Source organism: Scleropages formosus, chromosome 9 (assembly GCF_900964775.1).
Source record: "Scleropages formosus chromosome 9, fSclFor1.1, whole genome shotgun sequence".
Classification (NCBI taxonomy): domain Eukaryota; kingdom Metazoa; phylum Chordata; class Actinopteri; order Osteoglossiformes; family Osteoglossidae; genus Scleropages; species Scleropages formosus.
Window position 1 is genome coordinate 2,149,712 of NC_041814.1, and position 27,966 is coordinate 2,177,677.

Sequence of the window (27,966 nt, forward strand, 5' to 3'; positions counted from 1 at the left end):
TCAGATACAGGCAAAGACATGGCCTTGAGGTAGACACAGCACCTAGGACATAGCAGGACACATCTGGAGACAGGACAAGGCCTTGGATACTGCAGTGACAATGCTGGAATCAGGCCAAGGTCCCAGATACTGCGGGGACACGGCTTCGCCGTTAATGCTCTGTGACACTATTAGTAAATGTCATTATTTTTTCCAAAACTGTTCCTTACAGACTAGGTTTAATACTTTTAAATGTTAGCAAACAAATGTTTGGACTGCTCGGCGCAACAAAGACACGGTTCTGCAATCTCAAGCTTTTTGGCAACACTCACTGTCATTGGTTTGCAAAAGAAAGCTTATTGCATAAAAGAAATGTTTTCCACAAACATTAAGCACATGGACTTATCTTGTCCTTTGACTTTTTTGACGAAAGACATGCGTTCCTTTACGACAGGGACATGTTCTGAGAAATGCATCATTGGGCGATTTTTGTTGTTGTGCGAACATCATAGATTGTACTAATACACACCTAGATGGTATAGCCTCGATCATAAAGTGTCCTTATACAAACCTAGATGGTATAGCCTCGATCATTAGCATATCCTTAGACAAACCTACATGGTATAGCCTCGATCATAGTGTGTCCTTATACAAACCTACATGGTATAGCCTCGATTATAGAGTGTCCTTATGCAAACCTAGATGATATAGCCTCGATCATTAGAGTGTCCTTATACAGACCTAGATGGTATAGCCTCGATCATAGAGTGTCCTTATACAAACCTACATGGTATAGCCTCGATCATTAGAGTGTCCTTATACAAACCTACATGGTATAGCCTCAATCATAGAGTGTACTTATACAGACCTAGATGATATAGCCTCGATCATAGAGTGTCCTTATATAAACCAAGATGGTATAGTCTCGATCATTAGAGTGTCTTTATACAAACCTAGATGGTATAGCCTCGATTATAGTGTGTCCTTATACAAACCTACATGGTATAGCCTCAATCATAGAGTGTCCTTATACAAACCTAGATGGTATTGCCTCGATCGTAGAGTGTACTTATACAAACCTACATGGTATAGCCTCAATCATAGAGTGGACTTATACAGACCTAGATGGTATAGCCTCGATCATAAAGTGTCCTTATACAAACCTAGATGGTATAGCCTCAATCATAGAGTGTCCTTATACAAACCTACATGGTATAGCCTCGATCGTAGAGTGTACTTATACAAACCTACATGGTATAGCCTCAATCATAGAGTGTCCTTATACAAACCTAGATGGTATAGCCTCGATCGTAGAGTGTACTTATACAAACCTACATGGTATAGCCTCGATCATAGAGTGTCCTTATACAAACCTACATGGTATAGCCTCGATCATTAGAGTGTCCTTATACAAACCTACATGGTATAGCCTCAATCATAGAGTGTACTTATACAGACCTAGATGATATAGCCTCAATCATATTTATACAAACCTAGAAGGTATAGGCTCGATGCAGTGAAGAGAAACGGTACACACGAGATTTATGACGCTGCTGCCGGCAGCGCACAGCATACTGTTTTACAGTAAACGCTTTTTTATAAGTAGAAAGAGTACACTGTAAAATAACGGTAAAAAGTACAGTAAATACAAAAACCAGTAACATAGGTGTTTATCATCATTATCAAGTATTATGTACTGTATATAACTGTATGTGTTGTACTTTTATACAACTGGCAGTGCAGTAGGTTTGTTTACAGCAGCACCACCACGAACACGAGTAACACGTTGCGCTACGACATTCTGACGGCTACAACATCGCTAGCTGATAAGAATTTTTCACCCCCATTATAATCTTATGGGACCACTGCTGTCCATGCGGTCAGTCGTTAAGCGAAACGTCATTAAGCACCTCATGACTGTATTTCATCTTCCGGTTGCAGGTACACATTTCTAATGTCATTGTGTCTGTACATCCCCTGTCATAAAATTCATGTTTCTGATTTCAGGCCTCCTTGGTGATCTCAGCGTTAGTTAGAATCTTTCCCCAGCCTGTGGCCGCCATGTGTGGTGTTGAGCCATGCTGCGGCAGGTCACATCCTTATTACTGCCAGGAACCCCCCGAGTCAAGGGTTCGGGGCGGCCCCCGCGCCCCATGATGCACCGCATGAGGGTATTCTGTTGGGTGGCGGGGGGGTGGGGGTGGGAACTCATGAGCATGCTTTATTGTTAGTGGCAGGATCAGAGGGTATGTATCAAAATAGAGGCGATTCAATGTGACATCTGTCACGGTGCATTGGAGAGCATTTATCTGCAAACAGAGAGCACCGAACTGGAAAATAAAAGGGCCGAGATGGCCGCTCCATTTCCTTGGGGAGGATTTGGAATTTGAGGGTGGGGTGCGGGTGTCTTCCAGGAAGCCACCCAGTCCCATACCGACCCGCACACACACACACACGCACGCACGCACGCACATGTTGCTTTCCGCTCTCCTTTATGTTACACCTAAAGTGTGCTTTATAGCAGCCTCCAAGTCACAAAGATGAACGTTCGCAGTCGCTCCGTATAAAATTAATACGCGGTGGACAGTGATTCTAATACTGCGATATCATAAACCGTCTACAGCACGATGTTGAAACCGTCTTGCAAATGATTATTCCCTGAGAAATCACGCCGAGGTGAAGTGGATAACCCACTACTGATGCTCTAGCACACCGCAGATCAATTTTAATTGAACTAGATTTAAACTGTATTGCTTTTTGAGGCAAAAGTAGTTTACGGTGGAACACGTGGGTCTGGATGAACGGCGAGCCGTCCTCTGTCTCTACTGTTGTACTTGTGAACTTGGGCGACAACATATTTAATTAGCAGTCATTGGAAAGACAAAGCTAGCACCAAGCTCAGAATTTCAAATTGCGGACGTTATTTTAGGACAAATGGGGGTGCGTTGCGCACTCTTGTGCGTCTATGTCGTATGAGGGAGGACAGGCAGCCCCGGACTCCTGGAAGTGGGCGCAGTTCCCGGACTCGCAAGGATTCTCATGCACCATTTCAGTGAATACAGTGAATCATCGCATAAAGTCTCATGAACCAAATCCTTTGAGAAACAGTTCCTGTGAGAGAATCAAACCCTGGTGCTTTACTGCAGTATCCTCTACTTATAATTCACCCTTCTTTGCATTGCAGTTTTTTCGCTCCTGGATGGCCAACCTCCACTAACTATCTCCACCTCGGCACCCGCTCCAAGCCTTTGGCTGTGGTCAACTTATCCCTCACGCTGGAGCTTTGGCACTTTGGAATATCTGGTGATGTTCCACCAACCCCCAGGTTCAGGTTCAGAAACAGAAGAAGCAAAGCTGAATTAAAACATTGCACAAAAAAGTGATGTAAAGTCTCCGGGATTCCACATGGGACTTGGCTGGGCTCCTTCACTAAAGCAGGTCTTTGGGACACAAAGTACAATCCGGCTCAGAGACATCCTCTGTCCATAGACATCCCCCTTTGAGAGAGAACCAGAATTCATCGCTAACTTCCGCCTTACATTTAGACTTAGATTAATTTATTTAGCAGATGCTTTTCTCCAAAGCGACTTCCAATGAACTCTATGTAGTGTTACCAGCCCATATACCTTATTCACCAAGATGATTTACACTGCTAGATGCACTACTTACACTGGGTCACTCATCCATACATCAGTGGAACACACACACACTACGAGGGAACCTGAACAGCATGTCTTTGGACTGTGGGAGGAAACCAGAGCACCCCGCAGAAACCCATGAGACAGAACAAAACATACAAACTCTGCGCAGACTGAGCAGGGATCGAACCCGCGTCCTCTCGCACCACCCAGGTGTCGAAGAGAGTCCCCGATAAATACATGAACGGGAATACCTGAAGGGAAAGCCCCGCATGTGATGAGCTCTAACTAAAACCACATTAATTCATTTATTACGAGGGGGAGGGCAGGCCTTGCTATTTAAAACCATCGCAGTGCTAAGAAATGTATCCCGCTGCTCAACACTTGGCTTTTATTTATAAAATGTATTGACAGGCTTGGAAACATGTTGTTTGCGAATTTTACAACGGTCGCCCTGCGGGATGCCCTGAATACACAACTGTATGTTGCAACAAGCCTGAAAAAAAACCCCTTGTTGTTGCGGGGCAATAAATAAGACGTCCGTGTGATCGCGTTTGTTGCACTGATAGGGCTCGTATGCATTCCACCGAAAAGGCGAGCAGGGCTGCTTCTCCCTACTCTTCGAATACTGATTCTTCCACCGTTGTCTCCAAACACCTCGACTGGTACAGACCGAGAGTTACGGTGCTTAAATGTAAATCAGGACCATCGAGCGCTAAATCAAGACCCGTGACTGAACGGAGCGGGATACAGATGGCGAGAAAACAGCACAAACAGTTGCGGTGCAGGCGGCCTGGATCCATGCGTCATCCTCGAAACCATCATCCGACGGGCCGAGATTTGTTCACGGCGAGGACACGGTAAATAAATGAGATGCACTATTGGGAAGGCCACCGCGAGGTGAGATTCCCTGAAGGTTACGCAGAGTTACGGTGCGCATTCCGGTTTATTCAAATAAAGAGCAATTCTCGCTTGACTGACTATGCATCACGTCGCCCTTTTTCTAATCTATTTTGCACAACTGCACGTTTCATATTGATTACTTATCCAAGGCCGTTTTCCACTGAGTTATTGCATATGTGAGTAAGGGCACCGAATGACAAAATACGTAGGACTCTAGTTAACGATACCGCCTTTGATATTGACGTAACGTTACTCCAACGGTGATATCGTTTCATCATGGGATATATTTTCCTTTTTCGCGATTTCAAAGGCTGAGAATGAGCGGTCTGTTCTCGTTCACCGCAAATCATCTGTTTTCAATGAAATAAAGCATGTAGCAAAAGGTATTAATGTGTGTTCCTTTGTCAAACGACGGGGGGTTTACAAAGGGGATAAGGTTTTTCTCCAGCTACCTCTGAATAGCAATTGAGGATTCAGAGGCTGTCGGCTGCTGTGGAAATGTTTAAAGATAGAAATGCTAAAAAAACTTAGCCTGTGCCTTGGCTTACACAGGATCCTGCCCCCTTCGATAAGCCACGATGGATGAAAGCGGCGCGCCATTGTAGTCTGTAAATCATTGTCTCTCTCCTTGGCAACTGGGCGCGAGGGAGGGAGACGGTTAGGGAATGAGCGGAGGCCCGCGAAGCTCCTCGAAATTTTCGACTGCGTTTTGTGCGGGAGAGAGAGCGGGGGGGGGGGGGGGGCGAACGAAGCAGCGGCTCGCGTCTCAGGGACGGGTTGCTATGACTACTTATCCAGCAGGCTATCGGTTATGTTTCATTGGAGTTTCGAAAAGGCGTGTAGAGTGACGGGGGTGGAGTGGAGGTGGGGTTGTTTGGCAGCGGAGGGGGGGGTCATTCTCTCTGCTCGCTGAGTTACACCGTATATTCTGCTGTGAGCCACGGAGATAAGAACAAATTATTAACAATATTAGAGGTTCCGATAAAAGAATAATAAGGAACAAATAAATATATAAAATTAGCAAGGTATCGTGAGGCAAGGGGGCCACAATAAACCATGGTGTTCGTCTCACGGAGGAGAGATAAGCGACTGGAAGACCGAGGGCTGACCATTGTCCGTTTTTATCACCCACGTCCGTCAAGGCAAATTACATTTTTGTCCGTCATGCCAAACATCACTTTCCGCGTTTACTGTGCCTCCGAGAGAATAGGCGTTGCTCTCCGAGCTGTGGCTTGGCGAAAGCGAGGAGCGAACGAGCGGAGACCAAAACTGTAGGCAAGCAAAAAAATTCTCGCACGGCCAAATGACCGTAAATCCGCTTTGGACCGATTTTTACAACAATATTTGAAACGAGTAAGTCACCAGGCTCTTGCTTCAGCGCTTTCCCGTGGATTTGTCCCTGTGGTGCCGAGCGAGGAGCCCCCCGTGGGTTCGCGGGCAAGAGCCGGGCCGGGTGGCGGCGCCGGCCGGGAGAAGAAACGGCTGAATAATGACCCGTTCGCGTGTCCCGCGTTCACCGCTGAGTGAGCGATGGGCGTGCTTTAGCCTCCCTGTGCCAGAGCAGCACGCAACACCTCAGACCGCGACTTTGTGTGGCAGAGGAGAACTTGATAACAGGGCGGTGCTAAAATTTATGACTGCTGGCTGAATACATCAGCGTTTATGGCCACCAAAGTCTGAAAACACCTTCTTCTTCTTCCTACCCAAATACTCGGTATGCATACGCGGGCCGAGGTAGAGACTGTCATAATGTGACGCGCAGAAAAATATATAAAATATAATAGGATGTCCTTCGTGAGCTATATTGGCACGAACTGACAGAGAAATGTTGCTACGCGCAAAATGTTGCAACACGCCGTATGATGCTGCAATCCATCGAAAATAGATCCAGATTAATACCTGGTGCTGCCCTTGGTTGCAATATGAGCAAGTAATTTCGACGTCCTTCAGAATGGAGAGTGACAGTGACTGGGCCCACTCCAGGTGCGGCTCCATCATCTCGGTGTCAAGGCTATCCATGGTCCCCAGCGGCAGGAACCCCTTCAAGCTATCAGCACGCCGGCCACACGACGGTGTTTGCGGGGGCCATTGATGGTGGAGCGTCTGTGAAGCCCTCTCCAAATGCTCCCCGGGGGAACGTGTTAGGAATCTGCACTCCAACACTCTGGAATGAAATGCACCTCTCTGCGACCCCTTTAATGCCAGGCCATTTATACACCAACTCACACACACAAGCATGTAAAGGGCCAGCAGAAAGAGAGCTACGTTAACAATAGACTTGTGACCTGAACTTTGCTGGTACGATTCCCAGAATGGCCCAGCTGGAGGACCATTGACCATACCGGTCGTGGTGCAGCGGGGAGTGCTGGGGTCTAAAAGTGCCCGGGCTGCGTGATGCCTGTGGATTTGATCACCGCTCGGTTTGTGTGGACTTCGCATTTTTACCCCATGTTCACGTTGGTTTCAGCAAGACTGGTGGCACTAAATTTTGCACAATGTGAGTGTGTGTGTTTGTTGCATTGCTCTGCTGTATCAATGGATGAATGACTGCATGGAGTTCAGCATAGCACAGTCATGCGCCGCTTAACGACGTTTTGCTTAACGACTGACCACATGTAGGGTGGTGGCCCCATAAGATTATAACGGAGCTGAAAAATTCTTATCGACAAGTGACGTCGTAGCGCAACGTGTTTGTGGTGGTGCTGCTGTAAACAAACCTACTGCGCTGCCAGTTGTATAAAAGTTACAACACATACAGTTATATACAGTACATAATACTTGATAATGACAATAAAGACCCATGTTATTGCTTTATGTATTTACTATACTGTGCTTTTTATAGTTATTTTACAGTGTACTCTTTCTACTTTTAAAAAAGAGTTTATTGTAACACAGAATGCGGTGCTATGCCGGCAGCAGCATCATAAATCTTGTGTTTACCACGTCTCTTGACAGCATCGAGGCTATACCTTCTAGGTTTCTATAAGTACACTCTCCAATCAAGGCTATACCAGCTAGGTGTGCATAAGTCCACTTTACGATTGAGGCTATACCATCCAGGTGTGTATAAGTACACTCTCCGATCAAGGCTATACTATCTAGGGTTGCATAAGACCACTCTATGATTGAGGCTATACCATCTAGGTGTGCATAAGTACACTCTATGATTGTGGCTATACCATCTAGGTGTGCATCAGTACACTCTATGATTGAGGCTATACCATCTAGGTGTGTATAAGTACACTCTATGATCAAGGCTATACTATCTAGGGTTGCATAAGACCACTCTATGATTGAGGCTATACCATCTAGGTGTGTATAAGTACACTCTATGATCAAGGCTATACTATCTAGGATTGCATAAGACCACTCTATGATTGAGGCTATACCATCTAGGTGTGCATAAGTCCACTCTATGATTGTGGCTATACCATTTAGGTGTGCATAAGTACACTCTATGATCGAGGCTATACCATCTTGGTGTGTATAAGTACACTCTCTGATCGAGGCTATACCATCTAGGTGTGTATAAGTACACTCTATGATCAAGGCTATACTATCTAGGATTGCATAAGACCACTCTATGATTGAGGCTATACCATCTAGGTGTGCATAAGTCCACTTTATGATTGAGGCTATAGCATCTATGTTTGCATAAGACCACTCTATGACTGAGGCTATAGCATCTAAGTGTGTATAAGTCCACTCTATGATCGAGGCTATATCATCTAGGTTTGTATTAGTACACCGTATGATGTTTGCACAACAATGAAATTGCCTAACGACGCATTTCTCAGAACGTATCCCCGTCGTTAAGCGACCCATGTCTGTATACAGTACTTGCTATATGATATAGTTTATATGTAACAGTGTAAAATCCACATAGTAATCACTGCATGTCGCTTTGGAGAAAAGCTAAATAAATGTAAGTATACCTAACTCATGCCACTCCAGTGAAACGTCCTGTTGTATAAATGGATGGAACACTGTAAATAGCTTTGGATAAACATATTAGCGGTAAGCTGATAATAATAAAAATGCGAGGCAACTCGGATAAAAGCCGCGCAATAGTACCGGATACACATTTGCCGAGCGGGAAGGCCACACAAACGTTCAGATCACAAAGCAAAGACGCACAGCTATAGGAGAAAATATCCGGAAGAGCACCTAAATCACACAGTTGCTATGGGCCGGCTCAACCTTACCAAATATTGCAGGCGGATTACAAATATTGGAATCAGATATTCTTCCCTGGCCTCTTTGATGATAAGACCTGATATATAACACGGTCTCTTCAGCCAGTGTTATTTATGAACTGCAGGGCCCGGTTTTAATGCGCGGCTTATGGATCTCAGCACCAGAGACCCCGCTGGAAGCCATGAACACACAATTATTAGACAGAGACAGGTTATAAGTTGTGCGGACCGTCTCTGGGGCAGCGCCGTAGCGGGCCGGCTGGCAGCGCCCGCACTCGCTGAAAACTGCAGCAAGGGAGGGATAAAACCAGAAATAGCTTAAATATTTTATCGGCACCATATACGTCCCTGAAAAAATTTACGCTCAATATGATAACAAACGTGAAATATTACTCAGCGCCTTGTATTGGTTTCAACATATTACCCTGCTCCTCATAAATCCTAAAAGTGCTGCTCAACACCTACACAAACTGTATATAAACATTCACAGGGTTGCAGTGCTATTTATATTGTCTCCCTTCGCAATGTCATTTTCCCGGCTTTTCAGCATCAGTTATGATCGAGCCCCCCCCCCCCGCAGCGCACCGCTGCCGCCACGCACACCCATTTTGTTCACCCGTGTGACTATTACGTCCCGGCTGCACCCTCACCTGGCTCCGTATCTCGCGTCACCTACTGCCAGGGAGTCGACGCTGCCCTGGCCCGCTCCTTAATTATTTTCTCATCCGCCAAGTGACACTGATGCATGAGGGAGGCGGCGGTCCCTCCCTCCGCCCCGTACCCTTTTCCTTCGGAGCCTCCGTCTCCTCCCCTCGCTCCCCTCCTTTTACCTTGCCGTGATCTTGAAGGGCCTAATGAGTTACCTTCATGCAGCGGTTGCTCTCAAGTAATTAACTTTTTTTTTTTCTCTTCCTCATGTGAGGGACAAAATTGGCTACAGCGAGAAACAAACTTCATTAGACATCCAGCCCAAACAGGATGCATGCTTAATGCGCTTTCACCGCTCTCCTTAAAGGAAAAGCCGGGACGCCACTTCAACCTTTTGCTTTTAAAAGGCAGGCTTTCAGAGCGGAGGTTCGAGGGGGGGAAGGGATGGAGGGGGGGGGGGTCAAAATAGAGATGTTAAAGAAAAGATGCACAGAGAGGCACGAGAGATTGAGGGCGGGGAATGTGGAAGCTGCGGCGAGGGCGATGGGGGGGGTCGCCGAGTTGGAGAGGTTGGACCTGCGTGGCCCAGCCAGGCCCCGCGTGGCCATGAGATGGGCAGGGGGGTGTTCAGCGTTGCCGTGACCTTGCGCCCCCCCCCCCCGGGACAGGACCTGGGGGAAGGTCTCTGTGTTGCACCAGTTCTGCCCCTCCTAGCTCTTTAATGCATATTCATCCTGTAACCTCGGGGTGTGTTGGAATGCCGCACCTTTAACTCTCAAAAATTGCTGTGCTGAAATTTATTAGTATAAAAAAAATGCCATATAAGCTAAAGCTCCAAATACATTAAAAAAAAAAAAAAAAATACAGGAGCCTTAAGGTAGGTCCAGGATTGTTTTTTAATTTTATGCAAGCTCAAGTTGATTTTCTTTTTGTTATTAATGTTTAAATCATAAGCTTCAGCAACGTGGTAAGAGAGACGCAGAAATCCAAGAGGCTACAGCCGCCGCGTTTCAAAGCCCAAATGCTTATTAGTACATTTTTTTTCCCCCCTTTTTTTGAGCGCTCTTGCGTTGAGGGTATTGGCCGTCGTTGTCAGTCCCTGCTCTTGCGCCGTGGGTCTGTGGTCGTCACTCGGACTAGTCTTCCGCGGCACTTCCCCAAGAGAGCAACCGCTTTCGTCGCCGAGCAACATCCGCGCAACGTCCGCGCAACCGACTCAAAGTCGATGTTCTGGTACGGCTCATCGGAGATGCGGAACACACAGGCGCGGGCTGAGCGCGCTCGGCACAGTCCGGCGGGGGGCTCGGCTGTGTGCTTCCAGCTTGGCCGCGAAGCGACCGGCGCGGCCACCGTCAGGATCTCCGTGCCGCCGTTAGGTAGCCTTTGGCACAGCTGCGCACCCACTGTGCCCGGGTCTGCCCAAGGAGGGGCTCGACGGTACGACGGGGGCAGGGGGTCTAACTGTTGCCTTCATCCTGGGGATTTTAACAAGCCAGAGGGGAGTCCTTGGTGCCCCGTCGCTGCAGACCTGCCTTCACCCCGAAAGCTTATTAAAAATGGATTAGAGGGAGAAGGAGCAAGATGGCCAGCCCTCAAGCACCCCCCGCCCCCCTCCTTCTCCAGGGTGTGTTGACAGCCCCATTTGTTTTCATTTTCAGGATGTTTCGCTCGATATCTAATGAAATAACTATCTACGTATTGAGCAAAACATGAAGAGTGAGGGGCGGAATTGTTTGACTGTCACTTACAGATCTGCCACTCTGCCTCTATTTGGATTTGATTACAATTTTGTCATCATGGTATTTCGCATTCTGTCACGGGCTGTAATCATTTTGATCCCCGTGTTTTTTTTTTTTTGTTTTTCTTTTACAAATGCACCACTGTATTTTTCTCAGGAAGGTTCTAACGTGGTATGCAGTTCCTTTGCGGGCTTTACACCGTGGCGAATAACCAAAACATACGTTAAAGGAAATAAGCCAGTAACCTCTCTACTGCATGCGGAGCCAGCATTCAATTTTATCCTTAAAATGTAGGACCTAAAGAAGGCAAGAATAATTTAAAATGCTTCTATGTAAATGTGGATGGTAAACGGGCATGTAGAAGTACGTCCTTGTTTGTGACGTTAACTACTTGTGGCATGTCAGCCGACAGCCCGCTGCACCCCCCTCACCGATACTGCACCTGTCAGAGGCTCTTTAGGAACACACGGTCTGGCGATCTGAGGATACCGAGAGCACGAGAGCACCTCTGCACCAAGACAATAGGAGAGTAGCCCAAGGAACGGCATGTTTTTGGAGTGTGGGAGGAAACCAGAGCACCCAAAGATTTGCACTGCTAGATACACTACCTTACACTGGGTCACTCATCCATGCATCAGTGGAACACACCCTCTCTGTCACTCATACGTTATGAACAGCATGTCTTTGGAAACCAGAGCACCCAGAGGAAACATAGGAACTCCACACGGACTGAGCGGGGATCGAACCCACATCCTCTCGTACCACCTTGCTCGTGTTGTTTCTGGTGTGGTTGGGCCACCTCGGATTCACGTTCCCCAATTCCACCTCTCAATCCCTCAGCACCCAGAGGCGGCTTCGTAGCACAGTTCCGCAGGAGCTTCCGCCGTTTCCCAGCTCCGCTCGGTTTCGTAAACGCTTTCCGTAACTTTAAAGGCTCGATGGAGGGAAAGCAAAGACGGATGCGAGACTGCTGAGAAACACCCATCGAACGCCGCAAAGGAAGTCCAAACTCTTCAGCCATAATCTGTGGCCGCAAGCGCACCAAGCAACTTAACTCTTGACCTTTGACCTGCAAAGCGAAAGTCTTTAATAATATTTTATCCATAATTCTGCATCATGTAACCCTATGTGCGAAAAAATACGGCAGGTTGGGTTCGTGCTCTTGCGCATGCGGTGCCTACGATCGACCGCTCGATGGAATAAAATGTTAAAGTGAAAAGCAATCAGTTTTTATTGCTGTTTCACGTTGAAAGCACCATCAACCCAGCACACAAGTACCGTGTCGATTCGAACTCAACAGAACCTTTCGCTGGAACGGCATCGTCTCCACACTACCACCAGCATAGCACAGCCGCCGTGAATATACAAGCTCTCTTCCGTAACAGAAGTCAGAGCAGGACTTCTCCCCGCTACAGGTTGTTCTGTGTGCTCCAGGCATAGGCCCAGGGGTCACCCCAAGTCATCCAGACCCTGCAGAGGAAGGAGTACTTGGCATGCCTGAGATCCCTCGCGCACATGGAGTTCGCTGGAGTTGTGATGGGCTTTATGACCAGAGAGAAGGACCTTGTCAGCAATCACCCGAGGAACATTTTTCTAGCGGGAGTTGTGAGGAGTTGGGGCGACTGATGGGGCGAATAAGCCACGTGATGAAAAATATACGCAGGAAGAGGCAACCAGAGCCGTATATGCATCGCGCCTCTCCCGGAGACCCCCTGCAGACCACCACCTCTGCTGTATCTCACCTGCTGGCCAATGCATTTCTGGCTCTGTCCTTCTCCTTTAGGCACCTTCCCAACACACCGAAACACGTTAAAGCCCGCCGGGCATTTACTGGGCGAACGATTTTGCACGAGACAAACGTAGGAAGGAAAAGGATATTTAAATAAACGGCAAGTCGAGGAAAACGAAAATCAGATGGCGCTCAGGTGGTCCATTTGTTACTCAATCAGAAACCCTGCGTTCTTGTCCTTCATCTCGAAAAATGCTATAAGCACCTTAATTATACGACAATCATCCAATCAAGCCTCAGGGAACCAGTTGTGGCAACATCCTGCCATGTAATGATTAGGAAATGCTGGTAATTACACAGCGCTGTATCCTGCGAGCCCAGCACTCATTTTTTTGCCATTTCTATACAGATGTTCAAATGTCTGCTGCTCTAATGTGTGTCTTCCATTCGCTTTTCCCTGGTGGCCGCCTTCATCTTCAGCTCCCGGCCGCCCTCTTTGGGAGATTCTAAGCCGACGGATTTGGGTCCTCGCGCCGCTGGTTTCGAGCAAATGCGTCCCTCTCGAATTAGATGCCCGCCCCCCGCAATTTGGCAATACCCAAAAGGGAAACGGACAGGGAGCATTGGAAAGGTCTCCGGCAGTACACCCCTGAGTGAAAAAAGCTCTGACTTAAAGGTTACAAATCAAGAGTAAAACAAGGATTTGAAATTGTACAGTTCCTTTCCGTAATGCGAACTTTTTCCAATAAATCCGTCAGCGGCGGAGCTAAACTGCGCGCGTTATATTTTAATCTTCATACAGCTCTGTCAGCGGTTTATTAACAATGGCGCTTTTTTTTTTTTTTTTCTTTCCATAAGGTTTGGCCATACCGAAATGAGTGGCAGACTGCGGAACAAGGGGCGGCTGCATTTCAAATATCAATTGGCGGTGTCAGCGGCGCCCAGTAATGTGAAGGATTATCTGAAATTAGTTTAGTCAATTCATCATTTGAAAGGGCAGTCGGTCTGGTGCTGATTAGTTATTGTACACACTTGTCAATTAAGGCTCCTCGGGGAGCTGGCATTGTGAAGGTTTGGGCCTGCTATAAAATACAGGGTGAGCGGCGGGAGAGTGAGAAACAGGGTATAGGAGAGGCTCTGCTATGTTCCACATAGAGCGCCAACTAACTTACTTACACTTTCCTTTACTGCACCCTTTGTAGAGCAGAGTAAATTCACAGCATCAGTGGGTGGGCACCTTGCTTAAGGGTACTGCAGCAGGAGGTAAGACTTCAAGCGGGTTCCTCCTAGTCCAAAGGCAGCAGCTCTGACCGCCGTACTACCTGCTGCCCTTGCTGCGAGCGCAGCTCAGAGCGTGTCGGCGCGCGTCCAGTTTGCCTCCACATCTCCGGTTTCTCGGCGTGCTGTGAACCAAATAAACGTGCGGCATCGGGTCTCACGCTGTTGGTAGAGTAGTGGTTAGAGCTGCTACCTCTGGCTCTAAAGGTTGTAGGTTTACTCCCCACCTCTGGCTGTAGTGCCCTTGAGTAAGGTACTTACCCTAAAGTGCGGTAAAATGACCCAAGTGTCTAAGTGATGAAATTAATAATTGTAACCTTAACATTGTAAGTTGCTTTGGAGAAGAGTTCTGAATAAATGTAAATGATGCTCCTGTCCTTGGACGGTGACTATTGGGGGGACAACGTAAGTCATGAGATCTCCCGACTGTCGCGAAGAGGGTGTCAAACCATGTCTTTCCGTTGCAAGGAACTTGGCAGAAGCTGAAGAGCTAACAGGTGTGTGAGAACAGGAGGATACCCCATAGGGTGCCTGCAGAACGCGCGCCAATTTTATTTTGCTTTGCCGTGTTTTCTCGAACTCGGACCCGGGCCAAGCAGGACCGCGCAGGGGCTTTTCGGAGGTTGCCGGTTTAAAAAGCACCGGAAGCGCTCGCTTTGAGCTGCCCGAAAAGGGCACTTCATCCGCAGAGACACTAAAGTGCACGTGGCCAAGCCCTGGTCCTGCACACTGCCTGTCTCCAGCAAAAAGAACTCATTTACTTCCCATGTAGCTTGGAAGTCAAACACTAAAGTGAACTGTCAAGTTGAAATAAGCTGCACATTCTACCTAGAGGGCAGCTCGGTTTGGGAAGACACCAAGAGCGGCGAGACGAGAGCTCTTTCTGGTGCCCGGCGATGCACGGCCGAGGAAGCGCTGGGAGTGCTGGGAAGAGGAACGCGGCACGGAGGACCTTCTCGTGACAGGACAAGTTAATTTCCCTCCTGCCTCCGAGTACGAATGTCACTGTGTATTTAACTGGATCCCTTCCGTGGGGTCCTGTTGCGAGTGAGACACAGGTCCAGGTAAAATGTTTGCATTTTTCCTTTTGCTCCCATTTCTCAGTAGAAGGAAGATAAAGTGCTCTATCTCCTTTCTCTGCACAATACATCAGTTAAGTACTGTATAAAGGCAAACTGCAACTCATACCTATCAACTAGAGCATGTAGGCTTAACGGAACTATTTTTTATCTGTATTTTATCTATCAATCATGTGGTTTTTTTTTTTTTTCCGACTATGTAACTGGCTCGGCTGAAAGGCAGTATTTTAAAGCAGGATTTTTGGGCTAAAATATATGTTTAGCTGAAGTATAACTGAAGAAATGTCCGCATTTTCATCAAAAAGCCAAATACAGTGATTGGTAACTATAGACAGTCCCCGAGTTACGAACGTCCGACTTACGAACAACCCGTAGTTACGAACTACCGCTCGTAAAGACTATTATATTAAAAATTTGAATTACGTACAGTGGTTCGTAAGAACAAACGGGCGCTACTTGCAACGCGCATCGTGATATTATTATGTTGAAGATGTTTTAGTGTATCTGGAAGTGTTTAATGTTTTTATGCATAGGAAGGTACACTATATAGTATACACTGAGACAAACATTTGGCTAACTGACATTAGACACGAACTGTACCTAACTGTTCCGACTTACGTACAAATCCGATTGCAACACACCGAGGAACGGAACTCATTCGCAATCCAGGGACTGCCTGTGTTATATACAGTATTGGTAACACTACACTGACCCCCTGTAAGAATTCACCCATGTATACAACAGAGCAAAGTAATGCACACACATATACACACTTAGGGCGGTTTAAAGTCATCAATCCATGTGAAACACCTGTTTAGACTGTGTGAAGAAACTCACTGAAACACAAAGAGAACGAATTATCCATACCCAACGAACCAGATTCGAACCCGCATCCCAACCAGCGCACTGTCCGAAACCGCTTGTCCCGAGTACGATCGAGGGGAGCCAGAGCCACGCCTGGCAACACAGGGCACAAGGCTGGAGGGGGGAGGGGAAACACCCAAGACGGGACGCCAGTCCATCACAAGGCACCCCAAGTAGGACTCGAACCCCAGACCCGCCAAACAACAGGACCCAGCATCAGCACTACCCACTGGCTAAATCTTTCAGGACTAATTGTGGCAATGTAAAGTAGCATTCCTTCAATTATGTATAAATAATGTGCACCATCCCTTATAAGCGATGCCTGTAGGAAAGGAAGGAGCTTTTCATGATGTTCTCCGTGTATATTATTATTATTATTATTATTATTATTTACTTTTCTGATTAACAGCACTTTTTCATCAGCAAGTCTAAATATGCCGCAGTCTGAAATCCGCGACAGACGTGACAATAAAAGAGTTCCTTAACCGCTACAGAACTAGAGTGAGGCACATCAAAATTCTGCACTTCACCCAATGGCAGATTAAGGGCAAGACTCAGATTGATTGTTTGTGTACTGTACAACCATAAACATCCGCCCACGCCAACCATTTTGACGTGCACACCGCAAAACAGTCAGGTCACCCCCCCCCCCCAACCCCTCCCATCTAGCGTTACAATAAACACCTCATTGTGTTCACAAAAACATGACAAAATCTCCAGCGTTTCACACACCTCTCTCAGATTCGCCCGCCTCGCTCTCAAATTCTTGCAGCGAATAATATTACTCCCATGAGTGTCAGAAAAAAAGGGGCTTTCATAAATACATAATGATGCACTTTAAAACCACAGGGCTGAATGTAACCTTTCACACAGGAAGGCAAAGTTATTAAAACAGGCAAAGTCAGTGCAGTCATTTACGTGTGCGCTGACACTAACTGCTATTCCCATCAGCTGCTCTGCCTCGCTCTGTCTTTTTTTGGAGGGGGGAAAAAAAAAAAACCAAATGTCAGTAGAAGTAATACATTTCAGTTTTGGAGATTTCTGATTCAATTTTTCTGCACTGACCTATAGTTACCAGTGTAATCGATGTAAGCAGAGAGAAGATGCTGGGAATACCTGGATGGCAGCCCTCCCTTCAAGGAACTCCATCCATCACGTGCGGTGCCAACAAAATAACGTAACGTCTGATGCGGATACACAAGCCCCGTTCGGCACGAACGAAGCCTTTGATCCATGGCAACGATTGTGGTTGACACGCTACCGCGTTCACGGGCCACTCTTTCTTATGGTGCCAGGGACCCAGGTCACAAGCACACGTTGGCTGCAGCCAACACAGCGATCATGTCCTTTGCTCATTCAGCAAGGGAGCTCCTTCCTCTCCAACTTTGCCAGATCACCCCGTAACATCACAAACCTCAAGAAATTCCCAGGGTGATGCTGTAAGCTGCATGCATTTCCCTGGATATTAATACAGTATCTGGATTCCTTGTATATTGTGAAGAAAATAGCGTGTTTTTCCTGGGCTGAAGGAGAAGGTAGTTTACAAGCTCAATATACATCTACTCTCCTAATAACTGAGTCCATGAGACAGTGACAGCCCTCTTTATTGGAAAGCGCTGATATTTAGCTTGGGAAAATCTCCCTGAGGGATAATTTTGTGTTTTTATAAGGGGCAGCGGCAGGTTTCGCCGAACAATGGAACAATAGCACTGTGTCCCTATTTATGATTTAGGTTTAGTTCACTTCTGACAAATCGACTCAAGGGCTTGTTTGTCCCTCACCGCATTTTAATGAAGACTGGCATGATATTTCTTTGAAAGAGACTGGGGGGGTGTATCTGCCTTAGAGCACAGTTTCGCCAAACCAAATGGCCGCAGAAGACATGTGTGTATCTCACTCCGAGTAGAGCGTCTAAGATCAGACCTCTGATGGAAATCTCCATCGGTGAGGTGACATGTGTTTCCGAGCCCACCGCCTTTCCTACCTGCAACAGGGGTGATCGTGGCTACAAAAATCCTGCCTCTCTAAGCACATGGATAACAGATCACATATCTATTCTGGGACATGGTGGTGAGCAGTAGTAGGACAGGGGGAGATCATAGCTGGAGAAGGACGAATGCTTGTAGAGGAAACTAGTCTGCAGCACCTCATACCTTTGTTTACCTTTCACAAAAAAAAGTCTGTGCATCCAGTTGGCCGACAGTGAATTTGTGCAGGCATCAGGTCCACATTTTAAGACTGAGTGCAAATAATAACATGTTTATAGCCATTTATTTAATCACGTGTTCTGTCTTGCATGGATGAATGATCGGTTAGAACAAGGACGGCAAAACAACCTAATTTTGAATACAAAATCTTTTGACACTGAATTTGACCTCTAATCCTTTCGATTATTATGTGATGTTCTAATGTAACGCAAATTGTGTCTTTTGTCTTAACGTTTTTAGAAATTCACGAGTAAATTCGTTTGTTTCATTTCATAAAGCGTAACAACGGTAGCTTGCCACTGGCTCATCTCTCCCAAATGTCAAATAAAAAGAAATAACTTCTTAGCTAAAAAAAAAAAAAACCCACTTTTTCTCACTCGGTGTATGAACTGCTTTTAATTGTGACCTGTTATTTTTTTAATACAAGTAGGACATCTGTATCCGATTGTGTTGATTTATGTATACATTTAATTTTACAGTTATGACGTAGTTATGAATACACAATCCATTTTTAAATATGCATTTAATGTAAATCATTCCTAGTAGTATAAAAGCCACAGTATATGTAATTATAATCAAAAATATTACCTCTACTGTTGAGACTCTACAAAGAGATGACATGATTTCCTGGCGTTTACTTTATTCTATGTCTCGCAGAACAGAGAGACTTTAACGCAAGAACAATGTTCCAGTGCCCCGATATATTTTTTACTAATTTTTTTTCTGTACCAGAACAGATGAACATGTTACCAGGCTTACAGAGAGATAATTGATGGCTAGCGTCCCTATATATACACCTTCGGGCAACGTACCACAATCGAGACTCTGGTTTTTATGCTCTAGCAGTACCGCAAGCGCATGGAACGTGTCTATACACTATTAATTTTAACAATAATGATATTAAAATAAAGCAGTGGAGGCGTGACTCAAGAACGGATGTAGACGCAATGGTGTTGAGACCCGATTGCCTGGATTCGACACACCGCTGAATGATCATATATCTAAGTTGTGGGATCCCGGATTTGGTGAATGGCCTTGGTTATGGCGTCTTGGAACAGCAGAGCCCATTTCTGTAGTGAACTTATACATTCTAAGAATATAATACGTCCACGGGTGCTTTCATCCTCTGACTTGGCTTTGAACCATGTGCTTCTGCACTGTGGTCAAAGTCGAGAGACCTTGGCTTCCAAAGTGCGTGTGAGCCCAAAGCGGAGCTGGGCAAGACGGGTGGTCTCCGAAGTGTAAAGGCCAGAGAGAAATTCTGAAGCATGAAAGACTTAGGATTCTGTTTCCCTCTCTTTCAGAAAGCGGTTCAAGGTCTTAGGATTGAGGAAAGTGATTTCTATTTCCATTTTGAGCACTCCACAAAGCACTCTGAGACTTAAAAAAAGGCCATGGTTACACCAGTTTAGCATCCATCACGTTTGAAAAAGGGGAGGGGGGGTCTTTGTACTTTGCTGGTCTAAGCCCTCTGAGATCCTCAGAGCTCTGATTCTCCTTCCACCGTCATGGCCGGCACAACAGCAACACAACTTTTCGAGACACGGGCAGACCTCTCTCTAGGTGCCAGATGAGTCCAACCACACGGCATCTCGCCAACGTCAGCCCTCACAGGATCTTCACGCGATAACAACCGACGCTTCGTGAGTCTGCAGGTGTTCATCACAAATAATCCAGTGGAATCAAAAGCATCCATTTAGATCTTTTTAGGATAGATCAGTGTCCCTTCAGGAAATTACGATTTCCACAAATGAGACATTTTTCACAAATCTGCCCAGAAACTACTCATTTTACGGTCAACACTGAATGATTTTACAGCGGTGCCGCTATCAAAGCAAACAGCATTCAGCCCATTATTGTCGCTTCAGTTTCAGCGTCCAAAACTGTCCATAAATGACCGATTTTCTGCCGCGAGAGGAGCGGGGCGGCGTAATTTAATATGGCAGACTATCGATGGCAAACTGTCCTGCAGAACACAATCCGCGTGGCGCAAAACAAGACTATGAATGAATGAATAGGTGCTTCTTCAAAACTACTTGCTCAGTTGGCTTTACTTTGAAATGCTTTTCTGTCTTATCAGCCCAGTTAACTGGGATCAGTGCATTTCAGTCAAATTTACATTAACATTTATTGACTTAGCAGATGCTTTTCTCCAAAGCGACTTCCAATGAACTCTATGTAGTGTTATCAGCCCACACGCCTTATTCACCAAGGTGACTTGCACTGCTATATTGTGGTATCGTTCCTGCAGAGCAGGGCTTACAGCAGCCGACCTGGAGAGTTACATCGGCAAATATCAGCCTGCAGACTACTGTTGAACCCATGGGCAAGGTCCTTCATCTAAATGAGTGCACCATTTAACATTTTTATTGGGAGGGGGGAATGGTTGGAAATACTGGATATAGTAAAGCAAAAAAAAAATCCCAACGGAACAATATAATTCCGAGTCTTTATCAGGACTGTGAAGTGGAAACCAAACTGTGGGAAAACATCTGCAAGAAAGCGTTTCCCTGACAATATAGTATTAGAAAATCTTACGTGCCCAACTTTCTGACTTTGAGTTTAACCCCAACCATTAACACCTCCATAGGCCATACAAAACAATTTGCCCTTGTCCTTAAGGGGAGTGCAGCAATATTTCCACATTTAGATTTAGAGCAAACATCAAAGAAACCGGGATCTCATTTTTAAATACTTTTGCACCTTGAAGCGCAGCTCCTGAGTCTGTGCTGCCTGTAAATAGTCTGGGTTTATCTGCTCGCACTCCCTGTAAATGTCATTCCCTTTTGGCCCCTCAGTGGTCTGCTCGCTCTCTATCAGCAGCGCGCCACACAGGTGAAAAATTGCTGTGGGTTACGGGAAAAAGATGTCGATCGGCAGCGCTCGCGGCCTCCCCGGATGTCCGCGGTCTCCAAGTGGTGGCGGTGCTCACGTTTGTGCAATGTGGGTAGACAGGGCCCACCGCTTTGTCCTTGCTCGCCGGCGTGACTGCTGCCGAGTCGTGTCCATGAACACGCCGCACTTGTATCCGAATGAGGGTTGAACGCATTGGGCTTTAAATATGACAATGGGTCTTGGTGCATCGAGAAAGAGAACGTTGCACGCGGAGAGCGGCCATCACGTAAGCAGCTCCAAAAATACCCATAAGAAGGCTTCATAAAGCAATAAAGTTATAGCTGTAATCTTGGGGGGAAAGTCCCAGTTACATTGTAAAGTAAAATACCCTTCGTGCGTTTCGCTGGCAAATCCCAGATCTTCGAAAAGGTGTTGATAGCTGCAGCCTCGCCAAGTTTTCATTTACAATGCTGGATTAGTCTGGCTGTAAACCACGGAAGCCCCTCTGAAGATCCGCAAATAAAAGGGAGCGGGACTCGGAGTGGAGAAAAGCAGAACCAGATTGAGTGATCGGATTCCTTTAAACAGGGTAAGGCGGGAGACAGGAGGAATGTAGGTTGCGTTAAGCACCTCAAGTGCGGGAAAAGTTTCACGAAGGCAGGGCGCGGAGGCAAACCCGCTATCAGTTATACAATTAGGCGCACGGGAAGAGGCGACGTTTTATGTGGCCAAAAGTTCTCCAGCTGTGAACAGGGAATGAAGATTTACGCTAAGTTAATAGTAGGCAATGGGGTTGGACCGGAGGCGCAGCTCTAGCAAGCACACTGAGCTCCCCTGCCAGTAAAGACCAGCTCTGGGGAGGCGCGAGGGCTGCCTCTTTAATCCCCACGTGGCACTTGGGCACATTCTGCCCCATTGCCCCTCGACGGTGAAATCCTCGGGAGACGCCGACTTGCACTGCTCCACACGAGCAGAAACGCCAGACCACATATCATTATTTATAATAACAGTGCTTGTTATTATTACCCCTCTGCTTTTAACCATAAATAAAATTTCATTTAAAGCCTCTTTTAAAAAACCCATAAAACATTAATATTGACTTGGGACTGCCATGCAGGAGCTCACCTCTCATCCACTAAGTGTATGGTCCATTTAACTTTTGTGCCATTAAAGATAATACTAATAAAAAAAAATTGCTAACATGAAGGCCGCCTGCCCACCCCCCACCCACACACACACACACACACACACGCACACACACCCTGCCTACCACTCCGCTCAGCACCTCATCAATATACATGCGCATTTCCTTGAATGGAGATTTATTTCCGTTCTTCAATCCCCGTAGTGTATTCTAAAACAAATTTCAGGTAATTACAATGTAAACGGCACAAATACCTTACCTCTGGCTGCAAAAGCCATCGCACTGACACGGACCTCCACGTGTGCTGCTTTTTTTTTCTTTTCCTCACACGTAAAAAACACACGGGGACACAGGTTTACACACATATGCGACGCCCCGTTCTCCCCTCTGTCGAGACTGAATGCTATTACAAGGGATGGAACTTTAATAAAAGATTGTGGAAGGAAGCGTCAACGGTTGGTTGATCTAATGAGCTCCCTAACTGTTCTGCCATCTGCCAACAAGAAGCCATGACATTAGCTCAGCTAGACCTTGTATCATTCCGTTTTATATGTCCGTGGATTTATGTTTATTGCCCATGAACTATGTTGCTGAAGTGATATCTTGTCCAATTACAATCAATAAACGGAAGCTCTTGCTCTTGACGCACAATCTGAAATGGCGAGACAAAATGCAGATATTGCTCGCTTAAATTTTGCATCGTATAAGGCAGACTTACCGCGAATTCCGAATTAAACTGCAAAACAGTATATTTGCTAAGTCATTCCTAATATTGTTTTCACGCATTAACTGTGAGAGGAGGGGGAAATTTTGAAGAAAAAAAAATGTGGATAAGCCCTGAAGAATATGTAATTTTGGACATAATGCTTTAAAAGTGCTTAAAATCCATGTAATGGGGAGCCGTGGGAATGTCAAATGAGATTTCTTAAAGCTGAAAAATAACATCACAAGGTATTTGAGCAAATGAGCATCTAAGCAGAATTCTGCAAGGAAAGATTTTAATGCGTTTTAATGTTTAACAAAGAATCATAACATTGCAGAAGTCACAGCCTTTATTAGCATTATTTCATTTCAACTATTAAAAATACGATATGCTATTAACATTGCTAAAAAAATACAATTTCCATGGAAAAGTTCAAATGCCTTCTATTTCGTTCTGCAGCGCTAGAGCGTGACTTTCAGATGCGCCAGCTGACGCTATGGCTGTTTGAACTCGAACGTTAGAGATGGAACCAAACTCATTCAAATGAGGTTACTTTCTAGACGTCTCTCAAATCGCTGGGTTGAAATATGAGGTTACCGCACGTACATTTTGTCCTCTTTCTTTTTCAAACGGCACGCGGAAGAATGAATTGCGATCGTCTTTAATGGGGACATTACGGGCAACGTGCTACCCGTAACGTCAGCCCTAGACTGTTGGCAAGAAGAACACAGGACCCTGATTATTTTTTTTTTTTTTGCAAAATCTTTTGTTCGTGCTCTGACACCTTAAACATATGTGTCTGAGAGTTGTGCAAATTTTCATCGCGGTACGATTGAATTCAACTCTACGAAGCGCGTGCCGAAAGACCCAAGGGTACAGATAGCTGTGGCGTTCCGGCGTTCCCGATCGCCACCGACAGGTGAGTGACCTCCTGCCCCCCACGGCACAGCCCACCGTTAGGCCTTCCGACACGTTGACGTATGGCTGAGACCCGGCACGCGCTGCCTGCCTGTAGGTTTCTCCGCATCCGTTGTCACGCCGAGCGAAGAGACCTCGGCGAATAATTCGATGAAGAACGACGGACTGATTGACTACCCACTGCAGGAGAAGTCTGCTCCGCCATCCGCTGACAGGCCTCCAGAGGTGAAACGTCCTTCAGGAGGGTAAACACAGTCCGACCAGCGCCGCCGTCGTGACGGCCGCCGAGATCCAACCTCGGGGGGCATTCCGGAGCGTCTGCTAGCCTTAGGTTACTCCATGTTTAATGACATATCATTGCTGATGCTGCCCTATCGCAACTGAACTGAAGTCACGAAATGAAAAGACAGATAAGCTGCAAGAGCGAAAGGCAGTTATTAGAGCGTTCTCCGCACACAGCCCGGCATCTCAGATCTCCGGTCCCTGTTGGAAAGCAAATTGAAAATCGGAGTAACCATCGGAGACCGGCTTAGGCCGTTTTCCTGACATGCTTAAATTGCCGTAATCTCCAATGCAGATCACATCTGCGGCTAATTGATGGATTTGCTTGAGGATCTGAGAGTGGCTCGCTCCGCTGTGTACTTATGTTTATTTTCAGAAGCAGCTCCTTTAACCGTTCGTCGGCTGTGGCGCGGCAAAGGAAGGCCGCTAATAACCGCGCGCTGCCAGCAAGCCAGAACCATAGCTTCAAGGTCCAAGTGCTTCTCTAAACACTGCTCTCTAAATCAGTGTAATAAAAACATACTTATTCTTCTGTGTCTAGAGAGCTGGTTCTGGATGGATTATTTTATTGTGGTCAGCTACAGTATGCGGCGCGGTGAAGGAAAATGACAGCATAAAGGTTGAAGCCTACTAAAGGGGTGGCGCACAGCTGAGCAGAAACACACACACACACACACACACACACACACACACACACGCACTTATTCCGCCATCCGGGCAGCCGCGCTCTCTCTCGCAGAGCAGGTAACGTTGGCTCGCTCGAACACAAAGGTGCGCGAGATGCTTTCGAACACGGGCGCATACACTTGTGCACGCTCACACACCCCCGCGATGATGTGAGAAAAGAAGAGTGGGGGAAGGGTGCGGTCGAGAGGGGTGTTAAGAGTGCAGGGAGAGGCAAGCGATTATCTATTTTTTTCCCATTACCCCGCTGTATACATGTGCCTCATTTACATTCATGGTTATCCAGATAATGAAGCTTTCAATCCGGGGGATCCTGCGGTGAGAACAATGAACCCAATTACCTCCCGCCGCCTGCGAGATGGGATGGCAGACTCCGAGACAGATGGGAAAGGCTGCGGTCGGCCAGCTATCCAATCGCATTCATCTCGCTCCCCCGTTTCCCCGCTCTCGCGTGCATCGCTACTTATCAACAGGCTGGGACTGGAGCGCTGGGATCATTACATCAAACCCAGCCCCCACCCCGCACACATCCCTTCCCACCCATCCACCCCCTCCCCGTTCGCAACCCCCACCCTGGACTCCATCTTGCAGCTGCCTGTGAAGCTAGTGATCCCGGGAGCCCATCTTTCCCCCACCTCGCTCACGCTCGAGGCTCACCCTTGTTTCAAGCACGAGAAAGAGCGACCCGTTCTCGTTACGTGCTCCGAAGACGAGCCGGCGCCTGGATTTTTCCCAACTTCGCAAATGGATTGCGGATAAACTTCACGCGCACCCACTTGCGGGCCGATTCTCATCGGCTAAAATGTGCGTCTCGAACACATTTCCTACAGGTGGGAGCCGCCGGCACACGAGGTGAATCCGGCGCAACGCGAACGCCGAAATATCACAAGGCTGCTGGACGGCGGGACGCCGAAGGCCGACATCGGCGCCCATCTGAATGCAATGGATTAACCCTCCATCCTTTACAAAGATGACACGAGTCGATCCACTAATGATCAGGAAACAATTACTCTGCGGTGTTTAGGGTTGCCTCTTCGGCAGATGCAAGGGTTTTTCAGAGCTGCTGGGGAGAGCGCACATATGTGAAGCCCTTGTTTCTTGTCGTCCGAGATAACGGCGTGAAGTGGAGACCATCGCTTAACGCTCTACTCAAGTCTGATGCCCGCATGAAACGCGGCTTTCTGTCTGTTCTGCAGCGCGAGCAATTATCACTTGAGGATACATTTTCGGCAGCACCAGAGCGCTGCAATGTGAATAAAACCATACATTAATTAACGTGTGAATTGTGATTGAAATAGTTATATAAGCCCTTCCCATGAATATATAACGCTCGTTAAATGGGAGTCGCTGCCGAAATCGAGACGGATGAGTACAAACCTTTAATAATTAAAGCGTTTTCCTGTAATTAAAAACGAAGAACGGTCGCAATAACAAGCCGGGGCGGATTTATAAGAAGGTATCGGGAAGTTGTCCTTACAAGAGCGAAACGCGTTTATTTTAAGCAAAACAGGTACGTATCTGTGTCATGACTGGTTACATCAGCGATCGGCAGCGTGCGCGCTCTCTCGCTTTGCGGCCCAGAATAAATGAAACAGAAGCCAACGCAGGCGTGAGCGCCGCACTCATCAAATAGGAACAGGAACGCATCAGAGCAGCAGTGGGAGGCCGGGAACTCGTACCTCTGCCGGAGAACATCTTACGAGGCAAGTGGTGATTGCTTTTAGGCAAACATGGCACAAGCAGAGTAACAGAGTCTGCATCTGTCAGTCAGCCCGTACCGCTCTGATTCACTGCCTCTGCCTTCTGTTGTCCACTTTTGATTTTTTGACTTTTTACAAATTCCTTTGCGTGTGTGTGTGTGTGTGTGTGTGCGTGTGCGTGTGTTTTTCTCTCCACACCAGCTGAGCTATAAAGAACCAGTGTTATACCAAGTACTGCTAAGCAGTTTGCTTAGAAAGCCTATATTTACTCTTGACCTCAAATTCAATACAAAAGATTTATTCCAGGGAAAGATAATTAGAAAGGGATGGCCTGAGAATTAATTCTGCACTGAATAAATTCCCATATTTTATGCATGTGTCATGACAAATATATTCTATTCTTATGCTCCGTTCTAATCATCTTCCCTAATTTGTGTCTTCCAATCAATAGGAAAATTGACTTCTGGATCAATGCAGCTCCTCCGACGTCTAGCAACATCACTGCTCCAGATTTCATATGAGCACCAAATCATAATGTCATTTTCTCTTAGTCCAGAAAATAATTTTCTCTAGACAAATAGCAGAGATGGATATGAATGTTGTTCTGTCCCTAGCCTTCTCACAGATACAATGAGCCTGGCATAATGCATCATTGATGAGGTACCAAGAAGAGAGATTTCCATTTTCAGCTGACCTTTCCAAAGATTTCACCCGTTGTTATGTGCCTTTTACAAGACCCATTCTCCCCCTAGAATCGTGACTGTAACTTCCTCTTACTTCTGCTTGGTAGGAACAGGTGGACTCGTAATGCTGACAGTATATACGGGTATTTTAGGTACTCGAAACTCTCTTTTTTTTTAAACTTTTTTTTGTTTGTTTGTTTCCTGCAGTGCCAACAGTCTCTGTCATAAGCTGGTGAATCATAGTTCTATCAGCAACAACCACCATAATTGCTTATTGCTGCCAATGGGAAATAATATTCTTGGATACCGTGTCACACAGAGCAGTGTCGACAGAGTTTTTATGTTCTTTTTGTGTCTGTGCAGGAGTGCTATTGCTACGCGATGTGCCACATTTTACTCCCCAGGATGGGCTTTCCATTACCATTATTTCAATTTCCATTACTGAAAACATATGGATGGATGGATGGATGGATGGATGGATGGATGGATGGATGGATGGATACAGTACAGAAGTGTTATTCTTTTGTTGCGTTAACAAAAAGGGGGATTAGATATTTCCAGTTAAGCAAAGAACTCTTACATTGTATTTTGGTTTAATGTACGTTTCCCCTTTTTAAAAATGAATGCAGAACCAGGAGCACAATATCCTTTCTCCAGCAGCAAGTGTATGCTGGAAAACAAAATGAATCTTGTGCGGGAGGAAGGAAAGAAAGAAAGAAAGAAAGAAAGAAAGAAAGGGCCCAAACAGCAGTTTCCT

General features: G+C 46.4%; 1 protein-coding gene across 8 annotated transcripts in view; it reads right to left on the reverse strand.

The window, feature by feature from the left end:
* celf5a (cugbp, Elav-like family member 5a) overlaps positions 1–27,966 on the reverse strand; it is a 166,818-nt gene that overhangs the window by 27,095 nt on the left and 111,757 nt on the right. The gene's annotated exons all lie outside the window — the stretch shown is intronic.